This window comes from Pelophylax lessonae (genome assembly GCF_965119305.1).
Source record: "Pelophylax lessonae genome assembly, chromosome: 5".
In the NCBI taxonomy this organism is placed as follows: domain Eukaryota; kingdom Metazoa; phylum Chordata; class Amphibia; order Anura; family Ranidae; genus Pelophylax; species Pelophylax lessonae.
In genome coordinates, this window is record NC_138772.1 from 503,007,356 (window position 1) to 503,022,980 (window position 15,625).

Below are 15,625 nucleotides of genomic sequence, written 5' to 3' on the forward strand. Positions count from 1 at the left end.
AACTGAGGGCTTATGAGGATTATCAGTCAAGGTCGAACAGCTGAACCAGTAATAATGAATGTTCTGTTGCTTGTCTTATCATTGCGTGAAGAATGCTGTTATTTTCATTCATTTTCCTTAAGGAAACCTGCAGATTATTCTTGGACACGTGTTCCTATGTCATGCTATAATGTATTCCTGAAGAGGACGCCTGCTTCAGGCCTTAAGAATACAAAACAAGAAACTGTTTTTGTAATTATTAACTCCTTTTAAACCACAATTGGTGATAAAAGCAGTTTTTTTTCCTTTGTTCCCTCTTTTTAGTATGTCTTTACACTCTGTACCAGGGGTGTCAAATCCAATTTATTAAACAGGCCGCATCAGTATTATGATTGCCCTCAAAAGGTCCAGTTGTAACTGTAAGACTAGATGTCTGGAGCATCCCCTACCCTTACATAAGACGTCAAGAGCCCCCCCCACCATCAGAAGTTGAGTCCCCCAAACTCCCTTACATCACAGTGCACACCTCTTACCTTGTGCTGCTGCTGGGAAGAAGCTGGAGGCTTTTCTGGAAAGCAGAAAGTGTAGGGTCTGAAGGAGGGTCAGAGGAGGGCTGGAGCTCCCCTGCAGCTGAAACATGAAATGACCTGGAGGGCCAGATTTGGCCCGTGGGCCTTGTGTTTGACACATGTGCTCTAGACCCTGGAGTGCTTTGAGGTTTCTTCAGGGGTGCCTTAGCAAAATGCCTAAAAATTGCCCCAAAAAATTGCTCCAAAATTGTATACAGGCCAACAGGTGGATGAAGCCCGCCTTTTAATTACACAAAGCCACAGGTTTTTATTGTGCACCATTAGGACCTTCTAGCTGCCAGCGTTCTAACAACCAATGGCCCTCCCCTGCTCCCCTGCCCCTCTCTGTCAGCAGCTGAGTGATGGAGAAATACTGAGGGAGAAGAGAAACATTGGAATACTATCCAGTACCAGTGTGCAAAAGTGCATTGGATTTAAAAGAACAAATCACCTCAAACTTTGGGTGTCCTTTGTGTGTGGATGTTGCTGCATTATGTAAAGCTATTAGAATAGCATAGCTTGGGACCCAAACTTTTGGGCACTAAAAAGGCTGTAAAATAGCCCTGGAAAGGGCTAGAGGGCTGCAAAAGGCATCAAAATGTAGGTAAATCCCCTGCAAACAAATGTGGATAGGGAAATGACTTAAAATAAAATAAAATAAAATAAAATAAAATAAATAAAAATTAACCAATATAAATTGGCAACTTGGAGGAGGAGGTGGAATAGGAGGTTGCAGTGCCACAGGCCTCATTCACAGACTCAGGGCCATGGCAACCATACATGGGAGTTGAAGTTCATATCACAGCCAAGAAGGATTCATGTCTGCCAACAGTATCACAGGTCTCACTCACGGACTCAGGCCAATGGCAACCATACATGGGAGTTGAAGTTGTCATCACATCCAAGAAGGAATAATTTATGCCTGCAGGGCCACAGGCCTCATTCAAACATTCAGGCCCATGGGACCCGCAAAGAGGAGAGTTAAAATCACGCCAAGACAGTATTGATTTAACCCAGCAATGCCACAGGCCTCATTCACAGATTTAGACCCATGGCACCCACAAAGATGAGAGTTACAATCATGCCAAAACAGTATTGATTTCACCCAGTAGTGCCACAGGCCTCATTCACTAATTCAGGACCATGGCACCCGCAAAGAGGAGAGTGGTCCCGTAACAGCAACACAGGCCAATGGTCAATGGAACAGACCATTATCATTTATGTAGGTCCCTGACACCCAGACAGAGGAGAGAGGTCCCATAGCAGAAAATCAGGTTTCATGTCACCCAGCAATGGAAAAGGCCACTTTCAGTTATTTAGGCCCCAGCAGCCAGACAGAGGAGAGAGGTCCCATAGCAGAAAATCAGGCTTGATGTCACCTGCCAAAGCAGTAGGCGATTAACTGAATTTTAGGCCCCTGACACCCAGACAGAGGAGAGGTCATTTCACAGCAAAAAGAGCTTAATGTCACGCACCAAAGCAGCAGGCTATTAACTGATTTTTAGGCCCCTGACACCCAGACAGAGGAGAGGAAATTTGACAGCAAAAAGAGGTTAATGTCACGCACCAAAGCAGCAGGCGATTAACTGAATTTTAGGCCCCTGACACCCAGACAGAGGAGAGGTTCATTGAACTTGTGTTGCTCCCAAAATAATGGCACAAATAAAAAAAGAGTATTCAATAAAGAAGTGCCCTGGAGTACAAAAATGTATGGTTGAGGGCGAGGCAGTTATAAATATCTATTCTGCACAAGGTACGGACAAGTCCTGTGGGATCCATGCCTGGTTCATTTTAATGAACGTGAGCTTGTCCATGTTGGCTGTGGACAGACGACTGCGTTTGTCTGTAATGATGCCCCCTGCCGTGCTAAATACACGTTCAGACAATACACTTGCCGCAGGGCAGGCCAGCACCTCCAAGGCATAAAGGGCAACCTCTGGCCATGTGGACAATTTGGAGACCCAGAAGTTGAATGGGGCAGAACCATCAGTCAGTACGTGGAGGCATGTGCACACGTACTGTTCCACCATGTTGTTGGAATTCTGCCTCCTGCCAACACGTTCCCTATCAGCTGGTGGTGCAGTTTGCTGTGGCGTGCTGACAAAACGTTTCCACATCTCGGCCATGCTAACCCTGCTGTCTGAGGAGCTGGCTATGACACAGCTGTGTTGGCGACCTCTTCCTCCTCCTCCTTCTCCGCCTCTGCCTTTGCCTTGTGCTTGCACTTGTCCCCCCGTGTCAGTTGGGAATGCCCTCAAGAGCGCGTCTACCAGTGTGCGCTTGTAGTCACGCATCTTCCTATCACGCTCAAGTGCAGGAATTAAGGTGGGCACGTTGTCCTTGTACCGGGGATCCAGCAGGGTGGCAACCCAGTAGTCAGCACTAGTTAAAATGTGGGCAACTCTGCTGTCGTTGCGCAGGCACTGCAGCATGTAGTCGCTCATGTGTGCCAGGCTGCCCAGAAGTAACAATAAGCTGTCCTCTGTAGGTGGCGTATCATCTGTGTCCTCCGTATCCCCCCAGCCATGCTCCAGTGATGGCCCTGAGCTACATAGAGTGCCACCCTGCAGTGAAACCAGTTCCTCCTCCTCCACCTCATCCTCCTCCTCCTCGTCCTCCAGAAGTGTGCCCTGGCTGTCCACATGTGTACCTGGCCTCTGCTGGTGCAGGAACCCACCCTCTGAGCCACTTCTGTATGACCTGCCTGAAACTTTGTGAAATGGCCCCTCTTCCTCCTCCTCCTGTGCCGCATCCTCTTCCATCATCGCCGTAATATTTTTTTCAAGGAGACATAGAAGGGGTATTGTCAGGCTAACAGCGGCGTCATCAGCACTGGCCATGTTGGTTGAGTATTCCAAAGACCGCAACAAGGTACACAGGTGTCGCATGCAGGCCCAGTCACTGGTGGTGAAATGGTGCAGATCTGCAGATTGACTGACCTGTGCATACTGCATCTGAAACTCCACTATCGCCCGCTGCACAGTCTTTCCAGCATATGTAAGGGGGAGTTCCAACTGGTGGGCATGTCGCATATGAGGCGGTGAGCAGGAAGGCCGAAGTTACGCTTCAGCGCAGACAGGCGAGCAGCAGCAGGCTGAGAACGCAGAAAGCACGCACATACGGACCGCACTTTCAGCAGCAGCTCTGACATGTCTGGGTAGTTTTTAAGAAACTTCTACACCACCAAATTCAGCACATGCGCCAGGCAAGGGATGTGCGTCAAACCGGCTAGTCCCAGAGCTGCAACAAGATTTCGCTCATTATCGCACACCACCAGGCCGGGCTTGAGGCTCATCGGCAGCAACCAGTCATCAGTCTGCTGTTCTATGCCCCTCCAAAGCTCCTAAGCGGTGTGGGGTTTGTCACCCAAACACATGAGTTTTAAAATCGCCTGCTGACGTTTACCCTGGGCTGTGCTGAAGTTGGGGTTGAGGTTCTTTCGATGACCGGATGTGGGGGTGGTAGAAGAGGAGTAGGAGGAGGAGGATGATACGGAGAAGGAGGAGGAAACAACAGGAGGCAACAAATAATGCCCTGCGATCCTCGGTGGTTGAAGGACATGCGCCAAACCGATATCCGCCTCGGGCCCAGCCGCCACTCTATTTACCCAGTGTGCAGTTAGGGAGATATAGCGACCCTGGCCGTGCTTACTGGTCCATGTATCTGTGGTTATGTGGAGCGCACACTTGATTTTATCCTCCACTTGGTTGTACAGTGAAGGGACAGCTCGCCTCGAAAAGTAGTGGCGGCTGGGAACAACGTACTGGGGGACAGCCACCGCCATCAGCTGTTTGAAACAGTCTGTCTCCACCAGACGGAATGACAGCATTTCAAAGGCCAGTAATTTTGAAATGCTGGCATTCAGGGCCAGGGCCAGGGCTAGGTATGGGTGGGTAGGTGGGTATTTCCTCCTTCTTTCCAATGTTTGGGAGATTGACAGCTGAATGCTGCCATGTGACATGTTGGAGATGCTTGGTGATGGTGTCGTATGTGGTGGTGTTGGTGGAACATCCTCTGTTTGCTGGTCGCCGGGTGCCACGGTGACGCCAGAGTTGGAGGGAGAGGGCAGCAGCAGAAGAGGGAGCAGGAGGAGCATGAGAGAGTTCCTTGTTTTTAAGGTGTTTACTCCAATGCAGTTCATGCTTTGCACGTAGATGCCTGGTCATGCAGGTTGTGCTCAGGTTAAGAAAGTTTATGCCTCGCTTCAGGCTCTGATGGCACAACATGAAAACCACTCTTCTCTTGTCGTCAGGACATTGTGTGAAGAACTGCCACGCCAATGAACTCCTTAGAGCAGGCCTTGGTGTGCTCGGTGCCTGGGTGCGGTGGACAGTAGCAGGCATACTGTCTCTGGAATGGCTGCTGCGCTTTTGCACCCTGCTCCCTCTTTTGCTGTGCTGTTGCCTCTGTGCGACCACCGCCTCTTCCTCATAACTGCACGCCTCACTAGCACGACCTTCAGTCCAGTCTGGGTCTAGGACTTCATCATCCTCCACATCATCTTCCACCCATTCATGACCACTCCCCTCCTCTTCGGTCTGCACATTGCAGAAAGCCACAGCAGTTGGCACCTGTGTTTCGTCATCATCAGAGACGTTTTGTGGCGATATTCCCAAGTCCTCATCCTGCAACAAAAGTGGTTGAGCATCAGTGCATTCAAGGTCTTCCTCTTCTGGGGCAGGGCTAGGTGGATGGGCCTGTGAAACCCTGGCAAAAGAGTTATCAAAAAGCATAAGACTTTCCTGCATGATTTGGGGCTCTGACTGCTTGGCTGATTTGCAAGGGGGTGAGGTGGAAGACTGATGGACATGGGCTGCAGGTGCCAACTCTGAGCTTTCTGCAGATGACTGGGTGTTAGATACTGTGAAGGAACTGGAGGCACTGTCAGCCACCCAATCTACTATCGCGTGTACATGTTCTGGCTTCACCATCCGTAGAGCGGCATTTGGGCCTATCAAATAACGCTGCAGATTCTGTTGCCTACTCGCACCAGAGGAAGGTGTTTGACTTGGAGCGGTAGATGGCGCTGAACGGCCACATCCTCTACCAGCAACAGGAGCTCCACCAACACCACCACGACCATGCCCACGTCCCTTATTTGATGTTCTCCTCATTATTTGCATTCACCCACCAAGCTGAAAGATTGGTCTCTCTCTGGTGTCAATTTACCTGGCAGTAGTCGACAATTACGTTTGCTAAGGCAGTCCCCGTGTCATAAAAATGCTTTGTGGACCTGGAATAATGTTTTTAGTGCCCAAAATACACTGATTCTCAATTTCTATGCGGAAATGTAAAAAATGTTTTGGGAAGCTGTATGCACAAGTGGTTTATGGAACAAGAACAAGTATTTTTGTAATAAAATACAGAAAATTTGTATTTCACTGCTGTAAATTAAAATTAATTATTTATACGGCGGATGCACAACTGTTTTTTCGGCCTAAAACACAGCTTTTTTCAATAACACCCCGAAATGCAGCTTTTAACTGCTGTACATTAACAGTATATATTTATACTATGTATGGACACCAGATTTGGGGACCCAGAGCACAGATTTGGTCACCAAAATTCACAAATGCAGTAGTGAACTGCTATATATTGGAAATAATTATTTAAATGCCGGATGCACAACAGTTTTTTTCGGCCTAAAACACTGCTTTTTTCAATAACACCCCAAAATGCAGCTTTTAACTGCTGTACATTAACAGTATATATTTATACTATGTATGGACACCAGATTTGGGGACCCAGAGCACAGATTTGGTCACCATTTCTCAGCTGTAATGTGAAATCGGTATTTAAGAGGTGTATTTCAAGATGTTTTGGTCAAAAAACATACACTTATACTGTATTTCACAGCAGCAATGTACAATAGGTGGTTGGAATGGGTATTTCAGACTGTTTGGTGGACCTTGAATAAAGTTTTTTTTCTATAAAAAAACAAAGAAGCACTATTTCCCTGCAGAAATATACAATATGTCCTTGGACGGTGTATAAAGTGCAATAAATACCAGCGCCTTTATAGCAGCAAACTCAAAACACTGGTATGTAAATCTGTATATATCAAAAATAGAGTTGCGCTAAAACTAGTGAAAAAAAAGTCCCAACAGTCTACATGCAATCAATTGCTCAATATGTGTAGAAAACTGGAGAATCTTGATAGCAATAGTATGTCAATGCAGCAATACAAGATGTGAGAGGTACTAATAGGACATCCACCCAGGTGATAAACCGACAAAGACAGAGTGAATTCCCAGCCACCATATACTGCCTCTTACCGGACAAAGGTGGATCTGGAGCAGTGAGTGGTTAAGGACCACTGCAACCTTTCACAGAATCATACAGCTCCCAGCGCTTCCGCTTCAAGATGTTGTTGTACAATCCTATTCAGACTCCCATAGGTGCCATATCTCACATGTATTGGGGGATATTAAACAAAAGGGACAGGCCCATAGTGCATTATCTTTAAACAACTTTTATTTGGGTATACACATAATTATGCACTCACCCGTTTGATGTATAACAAGCACATATCACAGCAGATAGTAATCAGCCTGAGTCTGTCCCGCAGTCCCTCTTAGGAGGGGCTAGCCAAGCGTCTTACGTCACACCCGGAAGTCTAAGCACGGCCATCTTTTTGGTTTGCGGAAGGAACACTGCTGGACAGACTCAGGCTGATTACTATCTGCTGTGATATGTGCTTGTTATACATCAAATGGGTGAGTGCATAATTATGTGTATACCCAAATAAAGGTTGTTTAACCACTTAAGCCCCGGAAGATTTTACCCCCTTCCTGACCAGGGGGTAATTTTGCGATTCGGCACTGCGTGACTTTAATGGACAATTGCGCGGTCGTGTGACGCTGTACCTAAACGAATTTGACGTCCTTTTTTTACCACAAACAGAGCTTTGTTTTGGTGGTATTTGATCACCTGTGCGATTTTTTGATCATGCGCTATAAACAAAAAAAAGAGCGTCAATTTTGCAAAAATAACCGTATGATCACTGTTTCTACATAGGGGAGAATGACAGGCGGCTTGTTTACACTAGCTGCCTGCCTTTCTACCTCTCCACCGACGATCGCTGAGTGACCGGCAGACATCGGGTCCGCCGGTCACACGTGCGGGCGTGTCCGTGACCACGCGGGAGCGGGAGCGCGCCTCCGGCGGCGCGCGCTCGCTCCCCAGAGCCTCACAGGCTAGTGACGTATATACGTCACTTTGCCTGTGAGGGGCTGACCGCCGCAGTATATGTACTTGCGGCGGTCGGCAAGTGGTTAAAGATAATGCACTATGGGCCTGTCCCTTTTCTTTAATATCCCCCAATACCTGGACGGTGTATGCAGAACTGTTTTGTGGACAAGAAATACGTTTTTTCCCCCAAAATTACACGGATTCTCTATTTCACCCCAGAAATTTCAAATATATATTTTGGGGCTGTAAAATAGGCTTGGTGGATCAGGATGACCACTTTTTTTCACTAAAATACACTGATGCACTATTTGATAGCTGAAATGGAATATACGGTTTAGTGCATTGTATACACAAGTGCTCTGTGGCACCACAGATCCCAGACTAGACAAATGGACTATGTCACCCCTTAATTATACAAAAGGCAATATAGGGGACTTGAACAGCCAGAAAAAAAAATGTTTGCCCCATTTTGGCACTGTGTCTACTGTAGCATTTGCATTGGCAAAGCAGATTACTTTGACACAGTTGGCCAGCTTAAACATGTATTGCAATATGTGTGAACGAAAACCCCTGTTTTTCATTGCAAAGTTTGCTAGAAAGGGTATATAGCATTGTGCAGAGGGTTATCCAGAATGTCTAGTGTTAACATGGGGTCACATCCCTTTAGCACCTGATAGATTATATGCATGTACAATGGGATTTGAACAAAGGTATATCTTGTTTCTGTCAGTGTCAGTTAGTGACCCTCCCAGATAGTGTCTGTTAGTGCCAGATTGACCGCCACCCTATCAAAGTCCAACTATAAATCGCTGATCACCGCCATTACCAGTACAGCATCATAGTTGCACAAATTCCAGTATTTACTCTATAACATAGATTTCTTTGTAGCAGAATACATTTTGGTTGGATATATTTTTTAACAAATAGGAAAAAAATATTTTTTTTTCAGAATTTTCTGTTTTTTTTTCATTTATATATTAAAAAAACCTAGTGGCGTTAAAATAACACCAAAAGAAAGCTCTCTTTGTGCAAAGAAAATGATATAAATGTAATTTGTGTACAGTGTTACCATGTAATTGCCAGTTGAAATAATGCAGTGCTGAATTGCAAAAACTTTTTACTGCCATGAACACAGAAAAAGGGAGAAAAAAGGTGTTGTTGGACTGTACAGATCAGTAAGGAGCACAAATCAAGTAATAAAATATCACATTTATTTGTTAACATGCAAAATATTTGGTTGTAGCTACATAGCAAGCACTAAAAAAGATGGGTCCTCAATTTCCAACGTGTTTCGCTTATGGTTGCTTCATCAGGGCTTGGAGGAGCTAAATTGTACTTATCTTAGTACAACAACCACACATGTATATAGTTTCCCTGGGTGGGCGCTGAAGTATAGGAGGAGATGTTGACCAGAGAGATCTACAGCTAAAGAGTTTGATGGGGATGTGCAAACAAATCATCAAAACAAGAATGCGATGTATTTGAGGCATCTACAAGATCAAGTGTAGTAGGAGTTGTGTGGCATTAATATATATGGTCCTGTTTAGTTTGTTTATCAAGGCAAAACCATCTATGCTGTTGCTGGATGAAATCCTCAAAATAATTAGGTCCCCTCTATTAGAGATGAGGGCGGCTGGTGTTCCATGTGTCTGTGCAAAAAAAAAAAAAGCCAGAATCGCTGCATCCAGTGTGTCTCTGTGGATATTCCCAATCTCTCCAGACAACTTGAACATAAGAACAAATTTGCTTGCAGCTGGTCAAAAGGTTATGCTTGTGTAACATGGACTGTAGCTCATAAATGCTGTGAAACTTCTTCCTTTGTTGCTGCTGTATTATCCATCTGCAGTGTGGACAAGGTTAAACTGAATATTCATTAACGCAGAAATGCAGCAGCCATCTTTAAAGAGAACTCATTGCTCATCCATGGAGTGCCTCTAGTGCAGGGGGCAGCCATCTTGGCTGGGTCTGCATCAACACTGGAGGATGGTGATTGGCTAATATAACAAAGCAAGGGGAGTGTGTGTTTACTGCCTGTTCAATGACAAAGAGGAGAGAGTCATATAGCAAGGAGGGATGCAAAAAATGGAGACTGTGCTGAACAGAACACCAGATAGCTGACCACAATCAGATGAGACCTCATAGAAGCAGAGACTGCTTATTGCACAGGACCTTGCCTCAGAGACTGGGAACTTTCTCCCTTGGAGAATGTGAGTTGTGGTTTGAAAGCCTGATGAGATCAGACTGTACTAGAGAGCACCCCCACAACTTGTAAGGAAGAAAAAAAGGGATTGTCTGAGCAGGATGGAAAGAGAAAAATCATAGCAACTTCTATCCCTCCCTGACTTGAACTCGACTTTTACTGAATCAGAGCATTGGTCCAGAAACCTTAAATAGGGTGTCCTGGGTCTGGTAAGAGATCAACTTTGCACAAGCTGTGCCTTCTTCAAAGGCCCCAACTTTGCCAGCCATCTTTTTTTTTTTTTTTTACTGGCTAGTGTGGCAAAATGAGGACTGTTAGCAAGTTAGGTCTATCTTTATATACTGTTGCTAGGTCTATTAATTACTATTAGTCAGAATACTGCAGTTGTTTAACCATATCTCTCCGAGTAATGTTATTATCTTGTAGATTGTTTTATAAGTATACTTGCTAATTCACCATCTTTTAGGTCAAGCCTGGCCTAATAATTATTTTCAATACCCCAAGCTGTGTTGGTAAGTGCTGGGTAAGCAAGGTGTGTCATCTTCAGATGTGCAGAGAAATCACAAAACAATTCAGTGGCTCCTCTGAGAGTAGTACTCATAAATTAATCAGATTGACAGCTACCAGGTAGTGCTGGACGCAGGGGAGGCAACTGAGGACTCTGTGTCTACAGCACAAAGGGGAGACATCAGGGATCGATTATACCGCTGATGTGTCATTAAAGAGGACCTGTCACCAGGGGTTTTGTAAGTTAGTGGCAGTATTTAAGTAAAAATAAAAGTGTTAAAAAGGTCAAATAATTTTAAAAAATACACAAACACGTGCACACACATAGAGTAAGTGAAAACATTAGCTAGGTAAACAGGTGGTCTATGACATGGGTGAGAGTAAAAGAAAAAGTAAAAGAGAGGTGATAAAGGTTAAAAAACTATATAAATATTTTATAGTGATTTAGAAAGCTAAATTCAACATTGCCTTCTCTCTGTCAAATAGAATTACAATTAATAGTTTTTTTCCTTTATTTTCCTGACTACTTTAAAGTTACCTTTAAGACTAGTGATGAGCCGAACACCCCCCTGTTCGGTTCGCACCAGAACATCTCGAACAGGGGAAATGTTCTATCGAACATGCGAACTCAATTAAAGTCTATGGGACACGAACATGAAAAATCAAAAGCCCTAATTTTAAAGGCTTAAATGCAAGTTATTGGCCCAAAAAAGTGTATGGGGACCTGGATACTTCCCTGGGGGACATGAACCGATGCAAAAAATGTTTTTAAAATTATCATTTTTACAGGAGCAGTGATTTTAATAATGCTTAAAGTGAAACAATAAAAATGAAAACTGGTTAATGAGGACTACCACTTTTATATGCGCAAGTGGTCCGGTATATTGGATCGACCTATTACATTGCCTATGTGGAATAGAATCTGGACGTCCACCTTCAAGTCTCCTCGTTGCGTGGCGCAGAGAGAGACTGCTCTCAAGATTCTCCTGTTTTGGTATAGGACTCCGGTCCGCCTTCACAGGATGAATCCCTCTTGCTCTGCCTTATGTTGGCGTTGTGGGGGGGAGAGGGGTTCTCTTTTTCATATTTTTTGGAAATGTTCCCTTATACAATCTTTTTGTTCCATGGTGCTGACTACGCTTCAGGCCGTGGTGGATTTAGAATTGCCGCTTGATCCTTTGCATTGCCTGCTGGGCCTACCGTTTCCTAGGATCTCCAAACCGGCAAATAGACTGATTTCTTTCCTCTTGTTGGCAGCTAAGAGGGCTATTCCATTATGTTGGTTGCAGCACTCCCCTCCTGATAAACTCCCTTTTCTGAAGCTGGTTGCGGAGATTCGGGAGATGGAGTCCTTGACGGCAAGGGTTCATGACGAGCTTACTAAGTTTAATGCTGTCTGGGACGATTGGGATTTACATGCCTTGCACTCTACCTGATCTCATTGGTTCTTCCCGGATGTATGATCTATGCTGTTGTCTTGATACTTACCCAATATTTTGCAGTTCTGTGCTACTTGAACTCTTATTACTGTAGTTGAATTGTTTTATGACTCATTGTTCATTATGGGGGCACCACTCCCTTTTCTGTTTGTTTAATGACATTGCTTTGTTCCTGTAATGTGATTATCTTTTATGCAAATAAAAATATAATAAAAAAAAAATGAAAACTGGAATAAGAGGTCAGAGTCCATGATAATGTGGATAATCAAAGTTTCCACGGAAGAAGCCCATTTGTTCGTCATTCGACAAATGACCGAACAGCCAATGTTCCACTCAAACTCGAAGCTCTTCCCTATTTAAGACCCAAAACATTTATGTCTTCCACAGAGTAGTCTGGCTGCCAGAAACTATGTTTCGGTATATAGCCATCTATTTAAGCTACCATGTGCCGTTAGGGCGCTTTATCCTTCTCTCTTGAACCATTGCTTGGTCAAACTTCTTAGTAGGACACAAAAAGACCTCCCCCAGTAAGGAAGGTGTACAGTATATACTGTAGGTTGAAGACAAAGACTAGTTGAGTTTATTGTCCCTATCCTGACTTTCCTGGACCAGAAGCTTGTCACTTTCCAAGTACTACTAATCAGAAACTGAGGACTCCCCTGACCTGGAATCATGTTGTATTTATCTATTTTATATCCTGTATTACATCTTTATTTCAATACATATAATTTATTATTATACTTGTGAGTCATTGAATTATTGCACCACACCCGAATGGATGTCTGAAAGGTTAAGCAGAGTAACCTGTCATCAAACAAATAATAAGTACAGTCTGTACATTTATTACACACTGGTGTGCAGCAATCATCTTTTTCAGAGAATTTTGTCTTGACAGATTTGTGTTAACATTTTGCTAAACCTCTGTATGTCAGTACTGTTTGGACCCAGAGGAAATGCTTGTTCTGAAAATTATCCATTCCTGCAAAAAAAACAGTATCATAGACAGTACCTAACTATAAACAGTCACTAGTGGAGATTTTTTACATTCAACAAATTGGTCATATCGATGTAAAAACATGTATTTCTTTAGTGCTATGTTAAACAGCCAACAATAATACCACAGGACCAAACTGTACCAAATTCACAACCTAGTGTTGGAGCCCCAACTGGATTCCTCCTAACAGTGATTTAACATTTCCTATAGTCACCTCCGGGCTCTAGGAAAACAATTGTTCAATCATCGATTACTCGACTTGTGGCGGACCTTATACCCTAAATACTGCAACTATAAATTTTTTTTCCCCGGCCCATCAATCTTAGAGTAGCAACAAACAAAATGGCCCCTGCCCCCCCACCTATCACTGGCCTTCATAGCAAAGAGCACATGAAGGGCAACGCATGTGAGACAAAAACAGAAAAAAATCCCAGCTCAATTCACCAACCAGTTTGCTTACAAACATGATCTCTAATGGATAGATAGGGGGCAGATGAGCCTGGAGGTAGCCCAACCCTTCTTAAAGGCACTTGGGGGCACAGTGGACACCCAGCTCATAGCACAATGGCAGCAAAGGCATCCAGCATGTCAACTCACCAGTATACATCAACAAAAAACAAAATGGCCTCTCCCCCCCCCACCTATAACTCACCTGGCATGTTCTTCCACTGTGACGACTCTCATAAATTTACAGGAGTTAGGTTTGCAGGTAATACTGGGTGCCATATAGTGGCCCTGCAGCTTACAAATGCATTTGCAAATGTGTGCTAACTAAACCCCTGTTTTTAACACATACTGTTAGACAGGTTAATTCGGTTGGTAAGCAAACTGGTTGGTGAATTGAGCTGGGAATTTTTTCTGTTTTTGTCTCACATGCATTGCCCTTCCATGTGCTCTTTGATATGAAAGCCAGTTATAGCTGGGGGCAGGGGCCATTTAGTTTGTTGTTGATGTATACTGGTGAGTGGACACTCTGGATGCTTTTGCTGTCATTGTGCTATAAGCTGGGCATCCACTGTACCCCCAAGTGCCTTTAAGGAGGGTTGGGCTACCTCCAGGCTCAACTGCTCCCTATCTATCCATTAGAATGCATGTGCTTCCACGGTGGAGATTCTTATAAATACACAGGAGTTAGGACTGCAGGTATTACAGGGTGTCATGAAGTGGCCCTGCAGCTTACAAATGCGTTTGCAAATGTGGGCTAATTAAACCCCTGTTTTTAATGCATACTGTTAGACAGGTTAATTTGGTTGGTAAGCAAACTGGTTGGTGAATTGAGCTGGGATTTTTTTCTGTTTTTGTCTCACAATCTTATAGTAGGTTAGATTACCTTTTTTAGGGTCCTCATGTACTGGAGTGGAATCTTTCTATGGAAATTGGGTCCATAATTTGGTCTGACTATTCACCCCTTTTTTTGATTATATACTCTCCTCAGACTCTGTCTTCCACTGATCCTAGCGTCTGAATAAAGCTCTTATGTCAGATTCGCTCTGCCATCAGGCAATTGTGGCAGCAATCCACAATTTTGTTTCTGACCACGAGCATGATGAGACTTCCAGTAACCAATCTGGACCCGGGTGATCGGACCAATTTAAGTGGACCAGGTGTAAAGTGGACCAGGTGACCAGACCCCCCTTCCTTGGGAGCGATCCCTGAAATATCGACCTGCTTTTAACCCTGTGGGGGCAATTCTTTCTGGTAAGCTCGGTATTTACTAGAAAGGGGAGCACCGGACCCACGGGACAGGGGAGCACCGAACTACTTCACACCACCATTATTCACCCTGTGGCACCAGAATTTCTCGGCACCTTAATTTTATAACTTTGGACTTTTTTATGATTTTTTATGATATAATTTTTATGATATTTGGTTACAAGGACTTTTACATACTTCTCCCATTTGGATCTTTATCTTCTAAGGCATACCATACATTTATAATTTTTTCACATCTACAGAGTTTTTTTAATAACTCCTTTCTTTCTGGTACATTAGATTTTTCTTGTGTACCTTCACCACTTCCCTTTGGAATTTTCCAAGGCTTAGCCCCTTTTCTTCTGAGCACTTTTTTGGGCACTGATCACTTTACCCACACAGCCTTGTTTCAACACTCTTATGTTCTTCATCCCTTTGGGTAATTTTTTATATTTTTTATATTTTTTATATATTTTGCAATTTGGATTTATTTGGTTTTACTAGTCACTATCTAGACATATATTGCACCAATACACTTGGCTCACTCTTCAAAATTTATATATTTCCACCATTGTGGGCACAGTCTCTCTTCATAAGATTTATCCCTTCTTGGGTGGGGCTCACCACCTATATTTTATCCTATTATTTTTTATCACCACGTCACTTTCTCACCCTCACTTGAGAGGCACTAATTTTTATTCAAATAGAGTTTCAGACTTTTAGATTATATATATTTATTGCTGGTTTTATGTGTATTATTCATCTGTGAAAATTTCTGATTACACCACTGCATCATATTTTCCTTTTTTAATTATACCCAACTACCATCTTTTTTACATACATTGGCAGCGCCAAACACTTCCCTTTTTATCTACATACAGTATATAATCTCTTTGAGGTTATATTCCGAGGCGGGCTGCAGCCAATTGGATCCATTCTAGTTTTGTTCACCCTATTATCCTCCTTCATCCTAAGCGCGAATTCTCTTCTATCACATTCTATGATGAGACTTCTCTACCCTCACAATAGGAAGTCCTTAGGTAGTTTTTAGAGG